The sequence below is a fragment of the Lycium barbarum genome, chromosome 12 (assembly GCF_019175385.1).
Source record: "Lycium barbarum isolate Lr01 chromosome 12, ASM1917538v2, whole genome shotgun sequence".
NCBI lineage: Eukaryota > Viridiplantae > Streptophyta > Magnoliopsida > Solanales > Solanaceae > Lycium > Lycium barbarum.
The window spans coordinates 80334303-80349990 of NC_083348.1; the positions used below are offsets into that span (position 1 = coordinate 80334303).

Sequence of the window (15688 nt, forward strand, 5' to 3'; positions counted from 1 at the left end):
GCATGGTGTGAGATTTAGAGTGTTACTGCTCTCTATTCTTTGAATTTTCTATTGGACTCTTCAATTATCAAGTGCCTCAAGATTGTTTTATCCTTATTCAAAAGTAATGATGATCAAGCTAATGGTATCTTTCTGATTGCGATAAACAGGTAGGCTGCTAGCTGTTAGACTAATATGCTTATTTCTTTTGCTATTATCTATCAAGTTAATACATTGTGAATTTGGCATTCCTACTCATTCAAAATTTCATAGCAATTGGTACAGTTAAACTTGAAGTTTTGATTAATTGAATTTCTTTTCAATTTCACTTCGTGACAAAGCTCCTATCTTACATAATTCTGTTAAAGTAATATTATTTACATATTACATTAACTTACAAAATTAACTTAATGGAAATATAAACTGCTTGAAACAGGAATGAACGAAAGCAAAGATACTGTGAATTCACTGCAGAACACTCAAAGGAATGTCGACCAACAAAATGCTGACAGAAATTTGCGGCGTCGTGCTAGATATGCACAAATGTCGCCTGAGAGAAAACAATTATTTTTTACCCAACTGAGAGAGAAAAGAGCCGAATTGAAAAAGCGAAAACTCCTTCATGATTCAAGTACCACAGTCTCATCTCAGGAATTTGATAGACGGGCTCCAAAAAGAAGAGACACTCAAAGGAATGTCGACCAACAAAATGTTGATAGAAATTTGCAGCGTCGTGCTAGATATACACAAATGTCGCCTGAGAGAAAACAATTATTTTTGTCCCAACTGAGAGATAAAAGAACTGAATTGAAAAAGCAAAAACTCCTTTATGATTCAAGTAGTACAGTCTCATCTCTGGAATTCAATAGCCCGCCTCCAAAAAGAAGAGATCTTCCAACTATCAGTCATTCATTGTCTCTCGAACAAGGTTAAAAAATCATACTATTATCATCATTTTCTGAAATATTTCAATACAAATTGTATTTTATATACGTATGATGTCTTCTGAACATCTTTATATATACTTATAGCTTTAATTGATCTACTCTCATTGACATTACTTTTTTGGTTTGATAGGTCGCGCTTCTTCAGCTACAAATGTACAATGAGATGAAAGAGGTGAATCGAAAAAGTGACAACTCCTTCATCCTTCAAGTGCTATAGTCTCACCTCTTGAAGTTGATAGTTGCCCTCCAAAAAGATGTGGCCTTACAATTATTAATCCTTTATTATCTCCTAAAGAAGGTTAGCAAATCGCATTGCTATCTTCCTTTTCTGAAATTTTAATTGATCTACTGTAATTGAAGTTACTTTTCCATTTAACCGGTTGTGCTTCTACAGGTACAAAGACGCCAACTACTTCAAACAAAGGAAAACGTATAGTTGATTACTTCACTATCTTTGAAGTGGGTAAGTCCAGAAGTATTAGTTTAAATATTAAGACTGTTGATTTTAATAATTTTTTATCTATGTCTAAACATTGACATTGTCGATACCAGGATCAACTTCCGATACATGTGATGCCCAAAAAAATTTAAGTTCAGTTGTTACTGCAAACAGAGGTATGCATCTATCTACTAAAATAATTTACTTCATATATTATTGGCTCTTTATGTAACATAGCTGTTATTTACTATGCACAGGTAGAAATAAGTTAGAAGTCAATTTACAAAATGATTTACTGCCAAAAGATTACGTACATTTAAAGAAAGTATCAAACTGTAAATTTTGTGGAGAAAAAAAGTTTCAATATGAATCACCAGCTTTTTGTTGTGATAATGGATCAATTAAACTGACTTCTCATGAAATGTCTGGTGAGTTATGAAATTTGTTTTTAGGTGACACTAAAGAATCTCAACATTTTCGTACCTACAGTAGAACCTACAATAATATGTTTGCATTTACATCACTTGAAGTACATTATGACAAAGAATTAGCAAAGAGAAATTGTGGCATCTATACATTTAAAGTACAAGGACAAATGTATCACTTCATTGATGATTTGATACCTTCAGGGGAAAAGGGGAAAAAGTTGCAATTACATTTCTACGATAATGAAAATGAACTAAAAAATCGAATGGCATTATCAGATAAACTTAATGAAATAGTTGTGAAGAAACTCATGGACATACTAAAAGCTAATCCTGATTCAACTTTTCTAAGATCATTAACAGGCATTCCGAATTTGTCTGAATTTTACATTGCACTTAACTCGAGTTCCAGTTTAGACCAAAGAACATACCACTTACCAACCGCACCTGAAGTTGGAGCAATCTGGATAGAAGATCAATTGAATGACAAAATCTCACGCCGCATATTCGAATTTACACTCATAGTAACAAAAGCCAATTAGTCAATTACAACTACGGATGTTACGACCCATTGCAATATCCATTGTTGTTTTCTTATGGTCAAAATGGATGGCATTGTGGTATTAAAAAAAATTAAAAAAAAAACATATAATTTTTGTAATAAGCAAATTTATTGTGAATATGAGAAAGTACCAAGTATAATGAACATGACTTCTATTGAAGGACTCCTTGACATGGAATTTGAAGTTTTATCAAAAGGAAGGAAAAAAAGAGAGACTGTTTCGTGTCGTGAACATTATTGTTACAAACTCCAAATAAGAGATAATTAACCAAATGAAACTTTACATTCTGGAAGGGTGTTCAACAATATATTGTTGATCAATATATAAGACTTGAGACACAAAGATTAGATTTTATTTCATTTAATCAAGATCTATTTAGAGTTGAAGCACTAACAGGACTAATTGATCTGTTAAGGCAGGGAGAAAGAGATGCTTCAAATATTGGGAGACAAAAGTTTCTTCGTGTTACTTTTATAAGAGGTCCAAGAGATATGCGTCGAAGATATATGGATGTAATTGCATTGGTACAACATTTTGGAAAGCTCGACATATTTTTAACGATGACTTGTAATCCCTCTTGGCCTAAAATAGAAGAACATTTATTTCCAACAAATGAGGTCCAAAATAGACCTGATTTAATTAGCAGAGTGTTCAGAGCTAAAGTAGAGGAACTTAAAGCAGATATTCAAAAAAAGAATATATTTGGAAAGGTTGCAGCTTTTATGTATACTATTTAGTTTCAGAAACAGGGTCTTCCACATGCTCATTTTCTAATTATACTTATGGATCGATATAAATTACTAATTCCGGAAGCTTATGATAAAATTGTTTGCGCCGAATTGCCTGATCCTAATGCAGATCCTGATCTATACAAACTTGCAACTAAACACATGATTCTTGGTCCTTGTGGCTATTAAAATTCTTCAAATTCTTGCATGCAAAAACAAGGAAAATGCAAGTTTAAATATCCAAAAGAACTTACAGAACAAACAACAAAAGGAAAAAATTCATATCCTCTTTACAGAAGACGAAAAATAGTACCAGTTGAAGTTAGAGGACACAATATTGATAACTCTTGGGTTGTTCCATACAATCCATTTTTACTCAAGAAATACAATTGTCATATCAATGTTGAAATATGTTCTGACATTAAAGCAGTCAAATATATTTACAAATATGTTTGTAAAGGACATGACAAAATTGCATTTTGCGTACATAATAATGATACAAATGGAGAAATAGATGAAATCAAAGAATACCAATCTGCTAGATGGGTCTCCCCACCAGAGGCTGCATGGAATTTGTTTGCTTTTCCCCTCAGTGAAATGACTCCAAATGTTATCCAACTTCAGTTGCATCTTGATGGACAACAATTTGTTTCTTTCAAAAATAACCAACGTGTGGAATAAATTATAAACAATCCAATGATAAAGAAAACGATGTTAACTGAATTTTTTCTAATGAATAGAACTGATAAAGATGCGATGAATCTCAATGTACTATATAAAGAGTTCCTATAGTATTTTGTTTGGTCACCAACATACAGAATGTGGTCACGACGACAACAACGTACTGGTATTGGACGTATTGTCACATGTCATCCAACCGAAGGAGAAAGATATCATCTTAGGTTACTTCTAATGAATAAGAGGACCTAAGTCATACGAAGATCTTCGTACAATGAATGGCAGATGTTACAATACATTTAGGGAAGCTGCAGAAAAACGAGGCTTATTACATTCGGATAACAATCTAATTGAATGCATGTTTGAAGCTGTAACCTATCAAATGCCTTATAGTTCAAGACACTTATTTGCAACATTGTTAGTTTATTTTAATTCTACTAATCCAAAGGAACTTTGGGAAAAATTTGAAGACTCTATGTCTGAAGATTTCAAAGCAATTCCAAATGTAGGGAAAAAAGGTATTCAATGTTTAGTCTTGAATCATAGCAATGAAATTATACTTTCTATGGGATGTAACATAAACGAATTCAAAGTTATCTCTACAAATATTACATCTTCTAGAACAACCAATGAAGCAAAAGATGTTCATTTTGAAAGAAATATAATACTGACCGAAGAAGATGTGCTACTAGAAAAGATACTAAATACTGAACAAAAAAAAAGGCATATGACATAATTCTTGACAGAGTCTATTCTAATAAACTAGGGGCATTTTTCATTGAAGGTCCAAGTGGAATTGGAAAAACTTTCTTATATCGAGCTTTGTTGGCTGCCATAAGAACAAAAGTGTTTATAGCTTTAGCAACTACAATTTCTAGTGTCGCAGCTTCAATTCTTCTCGGGGGACGAACAACTCATTCACGTTTCAAAATTCCTATTGACATTGATGAGAATTTTACATGCATATTAGTAAACAAAGTTCATAAGTAGATCTAATTCGAGATTCAAAGTTAATTGTTTGGGATGAAGTCTCAATGACCAAAAAGAAAATGATAGAATCTTTTGATAAACTCTTAAAAGATCTCATGAGTACAAATATACGCGTCGGTGGGAAAGTAGTAGTTTTGGGGGGAGACTTTAGACAAACACTTCCAGTTGTTCGTACTGGAAAAAAAATATTTTATCGACAAAAGTTTATTGTACTCTCATAGTTGAAATCATTTGGAAAAATTATGTTTATCCGAAAACATGCGTGCAAAAAAAGATCCAGCATTTTCTGAATATTTAATGAGAATTGGAAATGGACAAGAAAAAACTAATAACTGCAACATAATTGAAATTTCACAAAATTTTATCATTCCTTTAACTAATGAAACCGAATCTTTGAATCTTTTGTTTAATGTTACTTATCCTGATTTGCACACAATCTTTTCTAACCCGTCTTCTATAACTTCCTGCGTTATTTTGACTACGAAAAATGATTTTGTTGATGAAAAAAAATGACATGCTTATTCATCGATTTCATAATGATGGTAAAGTGTATACAACTATTGATGAAACTATAGAACCAAATGATCAATGTCAATTTGAAGATTTTTTACATACCTTACATCCTGCTAACTTACCACCTTACAGTTTAACTTTGAAAAAAAATTGTCCAGTTATATCATTGAGAAACTTAAATCCTTCTGATAGCCTATGTAATGGTACGCGATTAATAAGTCATGATTTTAAGACACATGTCATCAGTGCTACTATTGCCAGTGGTGATTTTAAAAATAAACATGTGTTCATCCCAAAGATACCATTACTAGCATCGCAAGATGAGAAGTTACCAGTTTCCTTTAAAAGAACACAATTCCCAATAAGGTTGTGATTTGCTATGACTATAAACAAGGCTCAAGGTTAAACGTTAGGTTTTATTGGAATTTATTTGCGTGAACTAGTTTTTTTTACATGGTCAACTTTATGTTGCTTTATCTCGAGCAAAAAGTTCAGAAAATGTAAAAGTATTAATACATCCACCCACCGCAGAAGATACAAATGATCATTCTACATACAATGTGGTTTATACATAAGTAATAAAAAAGGCATTCTCATGATACCTTAAAAAGAAAAATTATCGTAAGTAAATCCTCTCCAGAGGCACATTGTCAAATTCCTAAATTAATTTTATTGATATATTTTTTGGTATATTTCCTCTTAAAATATTTAGTTTATAGTCTATTTAGAACATCAAATTTGAAGGGTTAATTTTAAACCTTTTTGGTTGCAGTGATGCATATGGACTTGCTTGATTTATTTCTCTACAGTAAAAACATATGGTTTCGATTATGTTACAGAACCATGATCACAACTGAGAAGCTCTTCCATAATTAATTAAGGTTTAAAATATCTTCTTTTCTATTTTTTGTGTACTATTTTTTTTAGTATCCGTTTCTGGATTTATCTTAATTTGTGTAATTCTTTCTATTTGAAATTTCTTTTTAGAGGGCTTATTAGATATTTTCTTGGAGTCACTTTGCTGAGAATCTGAGATAAATATAGATCAAACAATAACTTCGTTTATCATTTGGGATCAGCAAAAGGTTGCAACACAACTTTTCTAAAGGAAGCTACATTGCCTAAATTTGACCTGGTCAGTTTTCGCACTACATATCTATTGTTTCCTCAATTGTTGGGAATTAAATTACACAGGGTGATTTGGGCATAGATGGACTCTTACCCTATGTTTGGATGGTTGTTTCTGTTAGGATTTAAATCCCAAATCCGACGTTTGTAAACAGGTTCCCAGGAAAGATTGGAGGGTCACAGCTGGACCACTTAAATACCAACCTCCTTAGACAGAACCTACTTACGCCGTGATGTAAGCGAAGAATAAATAGCACACACAGATTTATAGTGGTTCACCCTCAATGTGAGAGCTACGTCCACGTTGCTGCTGCAGATCTTATTAAAGAAGAAATATTACAAGTGTTTACAACACTCAACCTCACAACCCCAATCCCAATTACACTCAAGAATTTTACCACAGAAAATTCTCTCAAAGACCTTCTCTTACTTAGGCCTTTCACTAAGAGTATTTCTCTTAGATTTTTTCTCTCTTGGGATGTGTATTGTCACGACCCAGCCCCGTGGGCCGCGACTGGTGCCCTTCCGGGACACCCCAAACGAACTCACACCCAGATCATCGTAATCAGACTCGACCAAACTCAACGTACGTTATTCGAACTCAACATCGTAATCAGACAACTACCGAACACTTATCCTAAGCAGTCGCCCGTACAGATCAGACAAATCACAAATCAGAAAGGAGGCGGAATATACATCGCCAAATTTCACACACACACATCAGAGGGGTGGCGGAATGTACATCGCCCCCAAATGCATACACACACATACAAACTCAGAGGCCGACTTGGCCATAGTAGCGTACGGGCCGCTCAGGAACGCAAAACAGACTCACATGCGAACACACCGGAACCACGACCCACAAATCTGACTACAGGCCTCTAGACAAAACAGAACATAAGAACATAGGACGGGACAGGGCCCCGCCGTACCCACTCATCCAAATATACAGAATACAGACACAACAAAAGATATGTACCAATGGCTAGGCTCCGAATCAAAGGGGAGCTCTCCAACACAGCAGAATGAGTAGCCTAGACTGGAGGACCACCCAAACGAGCTTCTGTACCTGCGGGCATGAAACACAGCCCCCGAAGAAACGGGGGTCAGTACGGGAGAAGTACTGAGTATGTAAAGCAGAAGGTACAGAAATCACAAACACAGCTGGAGTCAGAAAGAACAAACACACCGTCAACGTAAACAAAGCAAACCTGTGCGGGAGGCGAACATGCAAATGCAATCAAATCATGTATAGGGTTTAGGAACGTGGTCACCCCCCGACGCTGGTGCCACAACACATCATAACTCCAGAAGTTTTCAAATCTCCGTACAGTCTCCAGACATATCATATCACACACACATCACATCATCAGAACATATCAAATGCCATATCACATCATAACTCCATAAACGATAACCGGCCCTATGGCGAGGCCTCGGAAACCGTAACACATCATAACTCCCGAATATATTTTAGCGCGCACGATCACAAAGTCGGCCCGGGTACCGACGAACGAAATCACAGCAGACAGCACGAACAGAGTAGTGCAGAAACCATATGCATATCAAAAATAACTTGTCAGACTCAACATATAGTTTACGTATAGGTATATATTGACGCCAGAAGGCTCGGAGCAGGAATCAGATTGATCAAAGTTTATGTGTAAAGGTTACGAAGCCAAATTCTCAAGAAAAAGCGTTCATAAGTCATTTTCTGAAAATCTCACATCATTCAGAGGGGAAAACGTACATTAATGGCATAGGAAGTTTCAAACGCATCTTTGGTCATAAACAGACGGTCGCAGATTATAACGGACACAAACGGACCAAACAAACCGAATAAGGGGAGCCTCGGGGCTCGCGGGCCCACCTCGAGTCAAATTGAGGCGGCGGACGCAAATCACAAACTTTAGGCTCCCTAGAGTCATCTACGAAAGTTTCGGAGGGTTTCGGACACAACAGTAAAAGTTATGACGATTCGAACATTCTTTGGACCAAATGCAACAAAAAGGGTTCAATTGCGCTGGATGAATAGTACCCAAACTTGAACCTAAATTTCCAAGAGCAGAATTACCCCCGAGATTCCGATATTAACCTAGTATGACTAGGACATGCCAAAAGAAGGATAGGTAGGCTTTACATACCTGGTTGGCGCCTTACGCTCCTCAAATCGCAATCCCCGTTTCGTCCAGAAACTGCAAATGGTCACTTTTACCAGTTACTATTCATGAGAATTAACATTTTAGTCTTTGGGCTATATTTGGCTACCGAAATTTCGGCAGCACTTCCCCTATAAATCTAACATCCCCGAGACTTAGCTCGGCTCAAAATACAGTAACAACAACAGTCCAAACATCATCAAACCATACAAACCACAATCATACTATATTAACTTCAAAATTTCACTTTAATACATAAGTTGGCAAATTCTTGATTCAACTTCAAAATTCCAAATCCATTTCCACATTAGTCCACTCATTCACTCATTCCCAATTATGCAAACACACTACATACAAGTTCCAAACCACACACAAACATCCCCAAAGTTCACTACTTTCCAATTTTCATTCAAAACACCAAAAGTTACGACGAACGTTCTAACTTGCGTCGTTTCATTCCAAATTCGTTATCATCAACCATAAATCTTATTTAAGGTCTTTAGTGTCATAAATATACTATGATATACACAAATATACCAAATGTATACGCTTTCCGATAACGTCCGAAATTATTTTCTAGCACCAACTCAATTCTTTAATCGATCCTTTACGACATAAAGATCACAACAACACATTATTCAAACTAAACAAGATAAAATTCTTATGGCTTGCACCACATGGAACTCACGGCCAAACACACCCTTTTTTCCACACACACACCATGCACAAACACAACTTCATCCCACAATCTTCACACTAATCCAATCACTAACACATATATATCCATTTCATAACATTAAAACATAAAAATCTTACCTTTTTCTTGAATTTCCGACTTGTCGCAAACGTCGCTCTTTCTCCAAACTACTTGTACCACAACGAAGAGCACCTCGAACTCATCAATCATTCCAAAAGAGACTAGGTGATTGGATTAGAAACAAGCCACGATTTTTTTTTTTCTTTCTTTTTTTTTTTTTTTTGGCCGAGAGCACCTTCAATGGTGTTCTTGAATTTTTTTCTTGTGTTTATCTTGAAAAGTCTCAAGTATGCATAATATATATCCAACTAGGAGTCATGTGCTATGCACATGACTCTTTAAAAGTGGGCTTGGGCTTGCCCCCCTTGGCCGGCCACTTTAATCCCTTGGGCCTAAATTCTTGGGCCAATCTTCTTGGCCCAATTCTTTAAAAATCCCGCTTAGTAATTCCCGAAACAAATTTCCGAAATTCCAAATTTACCCTCGGCTTTCCCCGAGGTCTTAACATTAACGACTCCATAACCAACATAGTCATATTCACCAAAATCCAAATATTTCCTCAACACACACAAGTCTTATTTATTTCTTGATTTCCCGTTATACGAAAATACGGGACATAACATGTATAGCAAATGATCTTAATGATATCTTACAAATGAACCATAAGCTACCTATTTATAGGAATGAATTTCCTATGATGAGGTAAGCGCTTACATCACGACTATTATGAGGTAAGCGCTTACATCACGACTATGTGAACAAAAGAATTGACTTGTTTGGCCAATTCCACACCTAACAAATCTCCCACTTGAAGACTAATTTTAATTTGTCTTCACACTTTGATCGATGCAGCAACTCTTTCCTACTTTCATACTTCGTGCAGGCCAACTGAAGTTGAGCATAGCTTCAGTTTGTCTATCGTCACTGCCTTTGTCAGCATGTCTGCTGGATTCTGACTCCCTGCGATCTTCTCAAGCACCAGCGCTCCATCTTCCAAAGCTGATCTAATGAAATGGTACCGGAGTTGTATGTGCTTCGTTCGAGCATGGTAAACCGGGTTCTTTGCCAAATGAATGGCGCTTTGGCTATCACAATATAGCACACTTCCCTCGTGGTCCTGATCCAATTCCCGCAGAAAAGATTGTAGCCACATCATTTCCTTTGTGGCCTCCGTTACAGCAACGTACTCAGCCTCACAACTAGAGAGAGCTACTATCTTTTGCAACTTGGAAACCCAAGAGATTGCAGTACCTCCGAAGGTGTAAACATACCCGGATGTGCTCTTTCTGCTATCAATATCACCACCGTTGTCAGCATCAACATACCCTTGCAATCCTGTTTTTGATTTTCGGAAATACAGAGCTGAACTCGAGCTGCCTTTCAGATATCTGAATATCCACTTCACAGCCTCCCAGTGTTGCTTTCCCGGATTGCTCATAAATCGGCTGACAACTCCCACTGCATGTGCAATGTCTGGCCTTGTACATATCATTGCATACATAAGACTACCGATTGCAGATGCATAAGGTATCTTGTCCATCTGCTTCTTCTCATCCTCGGTTGTCGGCGACTGATCCTTTGACAACCGAAAGTGTCCAGCCAAGGGAGTGCTGACTGGCTTGTCATCATGCATGTTAAACCTTTTGATAACTTTCCTCACATATTCTTCTTGTGAGAGTTTGATGCCCTCCTTGCTTCGATCGATTCTCATCCCAAGGATTTGCTTTGCAGCTCCCAAATCCTTCATTGCAAACTCTTCCGATAACCCTTTTTTGAACCGATCAATCTCCTGTAGGTTTGCTCCTACGATTAGCATGTCGTCGACATAGAGTAGCAGTATCATGTACGAGTCTTCAAATTTTTTGAAGTAACAGCAGTGATCTGCCTCGCACCTTGAAAAATCAGCTTTCTTCATAAAGCTGTCAAACTTTAAATACCACTGTCTTGGAGCCTGTTTTAGTCCGTACAGACTCTTTTGAAGTTTGCACACCAGATTCTCCTTTCCTTTGATTTTGAATCCCTCCGGCTGTCGCATGTAGAATTCCTCGTCTAGATCACCGTGAAGAAATGCAGTTTTCACGTCCATCTGTTGCAGATGTAGATTTTCCTTTGCTACCAGCCCAAGAACAGTTCTGATAGTCACCATCTTGACTACGGGAGAGAAGATCTCCGTATAGTCAATGCCTTCTTTCTGTTGAAATCCCTTTGCAACCAGCCTTGCTTTATAACGCTTGCTTCCATTGGGTTCTTCCTTTATCCGATAAACCCATTTGTTTTGCAATGCCTTTTTATCCTTTGGCAACTCGGATAATTCCCATGTATGATTTGCCGATAGTGAATCCATTTCATCCTTCATTGCCAGCTCCCACTTAGTCGATTCATCGACTTGCATTGCTTCTTCATAACATTCCGGCTCCCCTCTATCAGTGAGTAGAATGTAGTTGAGGGATGGAGAGTACCTGTGAAGCGGCTTCCTGATCCTGGATGATCTACACAGCTCTGTGATTGGCGTCTGTTCATTTGTTTCAGAATCAACACTTTCATCAGCACCTTCTCGGATTGTTTGTTCCTCTGCCTCAGTTGTACCTGGCTGCGGCTCAGGTGCCGGAAAGTCCCTCAAATCGACTATTTCCGATTCCTTGTCCTGATATTCTGAATTTTTTTGCAGCTTGTCTTTGTACAGTACCTCTTCGTTAAAGACAACATTCCTGCTTCGGATGATCTTCCGATTTTGTTCATACCAAAATCGGTACCCAAGCTCGGTGTCACCATAGCCAATAAAGTAACACTTCTTTGATTTTGGATCAAGCTTGCTTCTAGCAGTATCATCATTATGAACATATGATAAGCAACCGAACACTTTCAGAAATGAAAGATTTACCTTCTTGCCACTCCAGACTTCTTCTGGAATTCTGAAATCCAAGGGAACTGATGGTCCTCGGTTAATTAAGAAGGCCGCGGTATTGACTGCATCTGCCCAGAATGTCTTGGGCAGTCCAGAGTGTATTCTCATACTCCGAGCACGCTCGTTCAACGTTCGGTTCATTCTTTCGGCTACTCCATTCTGTTGCGGCGTTCCAGGAATAGTCTTCATCATCTTGATCCCATTATCGGCACAGTACCGTTTGAAATCACCATCAGTGTATTCTCCGCCGTTGTCGGACCTCAAACACTTCAACTTGAGGTTTGTTTCATTCTCGACCATGGCTTTCCATCTTTTGAATACACTAAACACATCGGATTTATTTTTCATAAAATAAACCCATACCTTCCTGGTTGAATCATCAATGAAGGTCACGTAGTAGTGTGATCCTCCAAGGGAGGGTACAGTGGTAGGTCCCCACACGTCTGTGTGCACCAATTTCAGCTTTTCGACCTTCAACTCTCTGCCTGCACTTGAGAAGCTTACTCGCTTTTGTTTTCCGAGAATGCAGCTCTCACACGTATGAAGGTCCACCGTCTTCAGCTCCGGAATTAAACCATTTGTCACCAACAGCTTCATCCCCTTCTGGCTGATATGCCTCAGCCGACAATGCCACAAATCTGTCTTCTTTGTGTTGTCAACCACAGCAACAGTATCACGACAGCTAGCCGTCATGTAGAGAGTGCCAATCTTCTTTCCTCGGCCAACTACCATAGCACCTTTCGCCACCTTCCAAGACCCATTACCAAAGTTGAGATCATATCCCTCATCATCAAGCTGACCTACTGAGATCAGGTTTCGCATCAGCTTTGTAACATGTCTAACTTTTGTAATCTTCCACGAGGATCCATTTGACATCTTCAAATTAATGTCTCCCGTGCCAACAACATCTAGCGGCTCTCCATCGGCTAAATAAACTTTACCGAGATTCCCAGCCACGTAGTTTGTCATTATATCATGATGTGGGGTGGTATGAAAGGACGCTCCTGAGTCAAGCACCCAAGAGTCTATCGGGCTGTCAACCGATAGCAACAACGCATCGCCAATGTCTTCCGTAGCAGCGTTGATTCCAGCCCCCTTGTTGTCCTCCTTCTTTGGCGCCCTGCAGTTCTTCTTGAAGTGACCTGGTTTTCCACAGTTCCAACACTCATGTGTTCGTCCTGGTCTGGATTGACCCCTGCCATTCCTTGACTTCGATCTGCCCCTATTTCGGTTGTAGTTTCTGTCATAATTTCTGCTTCTGTTTTCAACATTAAAAGCAGAACTCGTCGATGCCTCTCCCGAATCTGTCCTGCGCACCTCCTCAGCAAGGATACGATCCCTAACATCGTTGAACTTTAGTTTGTCACTGCCGACAGAATTACTAACCGCTGCTCTCATTGGCTCCCAACTATTTGGTAGGGATGCCAACAAAATTAGAGCTTGTACTTCATCATCGAAATCAATTTTTACCGATGACAATTGATTTACAATGGTATTGAATTCATTTATGTGTGCAGCAACATGAGCATTTTCCATCATCTTTAGATGAAATAGTTTCTTCATGAGAAATACCTTATTATTTGCCGAAGGTTTCTCATACATGTCAGACAATACCTTCATCATATCTGCGGTGGTCTTCTCCTTTGCCACGTTGTGAGCAACGTTCTTCGACAGCGTCAGTCGAATGACTCCCAGAACTTGTCTGTCGAGGAGATCCCAATCTGCTTGCTTCATCTCCTCTGGTTTCGAACTCAGAGGTTCATGAAGCTTTCTGCCATATAAATAATCTTCAATTTGCATTCTCCAGAACGCAAAATCTGTACCATCGAATTTACCGATGCCGTGCGTCGTACCATCTTCGCCTCCCATCGTTTCTAAATCACAACACAACCTGTTGCTCTGATACCAGTTGTTAGGATTTAAATCCCAAATCCGACCTTTGTAAGCAGGTTCTCAGGAAAGATTGGAGGGTCACAGCTGGACCACTTAAATACCAACCTCCTTAGACAGAACCTACTTACGCCGTGATGTAAGCGAAGAATAAATAGCACACACAGATTTATAGTGGTTCACCCTCAATGTGAGAGCTACGTCCACGTTGCTGCTGCAGATCTTATTAAAGAAGAAATATTACAAGTGTTTACAACACTCAACCTCACAACCCCAATCCCAATTACACTCAAGAATTTTACCACAGAAAATTCTCTCAAAGACCTTCTCTTACTTAGGCCTTTCACTAAGAGTATTTCTCTTAGATTTTTTCTCTCTTGGGATGTGTATAGCAAATGATCTTAATGATATCTTACAAATGAACCATAAGCTACCTATTTATAGGAATGAATTTCCTATGATGAGGTAAGCGCTTGCATCACGACTATTATGAGGTAAGCGCTTACATCACGACTATGTGAACAAAAGAATTGACTTGTTTGGCCAATTCCACACCTAACAGTTTCCCGTGGTTCATTAATATACAGTATGGTATGGTACAGTATGGTGTTGTATTGTATTATACTGTATCGATAGATTGTATCGTTTGTTGTGGTTTAATAACATTTGTATTGTTTGTATCGTTCAGTTACTATAGTTACTTTTCTCTTAAAGTTTTAAGATTGTGAAAGAAAAGATTGTCTTGGAGTGTTTGGGCCACTCTTGATTGTTGTGTGGTTCTTGGGTTTATGTTGTTTTGATAAAAGTGTGGACCTTGGCAAAATTTTGGACATTTGGTCAGCATAATGATGATCTTTTTCTTTACTACTATTATTGTGTAGCGGCTAAATGAGTAGAATAGAATTTCTGGTGGTTAACTGATAAGTGAGTGAGTAAAGTTTCTTACACATATCGACTTTCATGTAATGAGTTACACATTCTAGCTACTGAAAATGCATTTTCATAGCCTTGCATCCTTGGATATGTTTTATGGGATCTGTTGAAAATACAAATTCATGGGCACCTTATGATAGTTATAGAGATTATTCACAAGGGATTTATAGTGTGTAGTACACAACGGTGTTACTTTCTTTTACCTCCTCTTGATGATGATGATTCATCAAATGATTCTGCCACAGCTTTCTCCCCTCTTATCATAGCGATCATCGGTATATTAGCAAGTGTTTTCCTTCTTGTTAGCTACTATACCATCATCAATAAATATTGCAGGAGGAGGAGAAGCAAAAATGCAGTCACAGAGATGGAAGCCAATCAAAACGAGATGCCTCAAGATCAGTGGCAACTTGCTACTGCTCGATTGGATGAGTCTACTATTAAGGCTATTATAGTGTGCAAGTTCAAGAAAGGTGAAGGATTGGTTGAGGACACCGAACGTGTTGTTTGTTTGAGTGAGTTTCAAGAAGATGAGAACCTTAAGCTTTTGCCTAAATGCAGCTATGCTTTTCACCTACCATGTATTGATACTTGTTGAAATCTCATTCTAATTGCCCTCTTTGTAGGGCTAATATAGTATCTTGTTGCTGCTAA

General features: G+C 37.9%; 1 pseudogene; it reads left to right on the forward strand.

Annotated features, from left to right (window-relative positions):
• Positions 1–15130: 15130 nt before the first annotated feature.
• Positions 15131–15688, forward strand: LOC132624501 (RING-H2 finger protein ATL51-like; annotated as a pseudogene).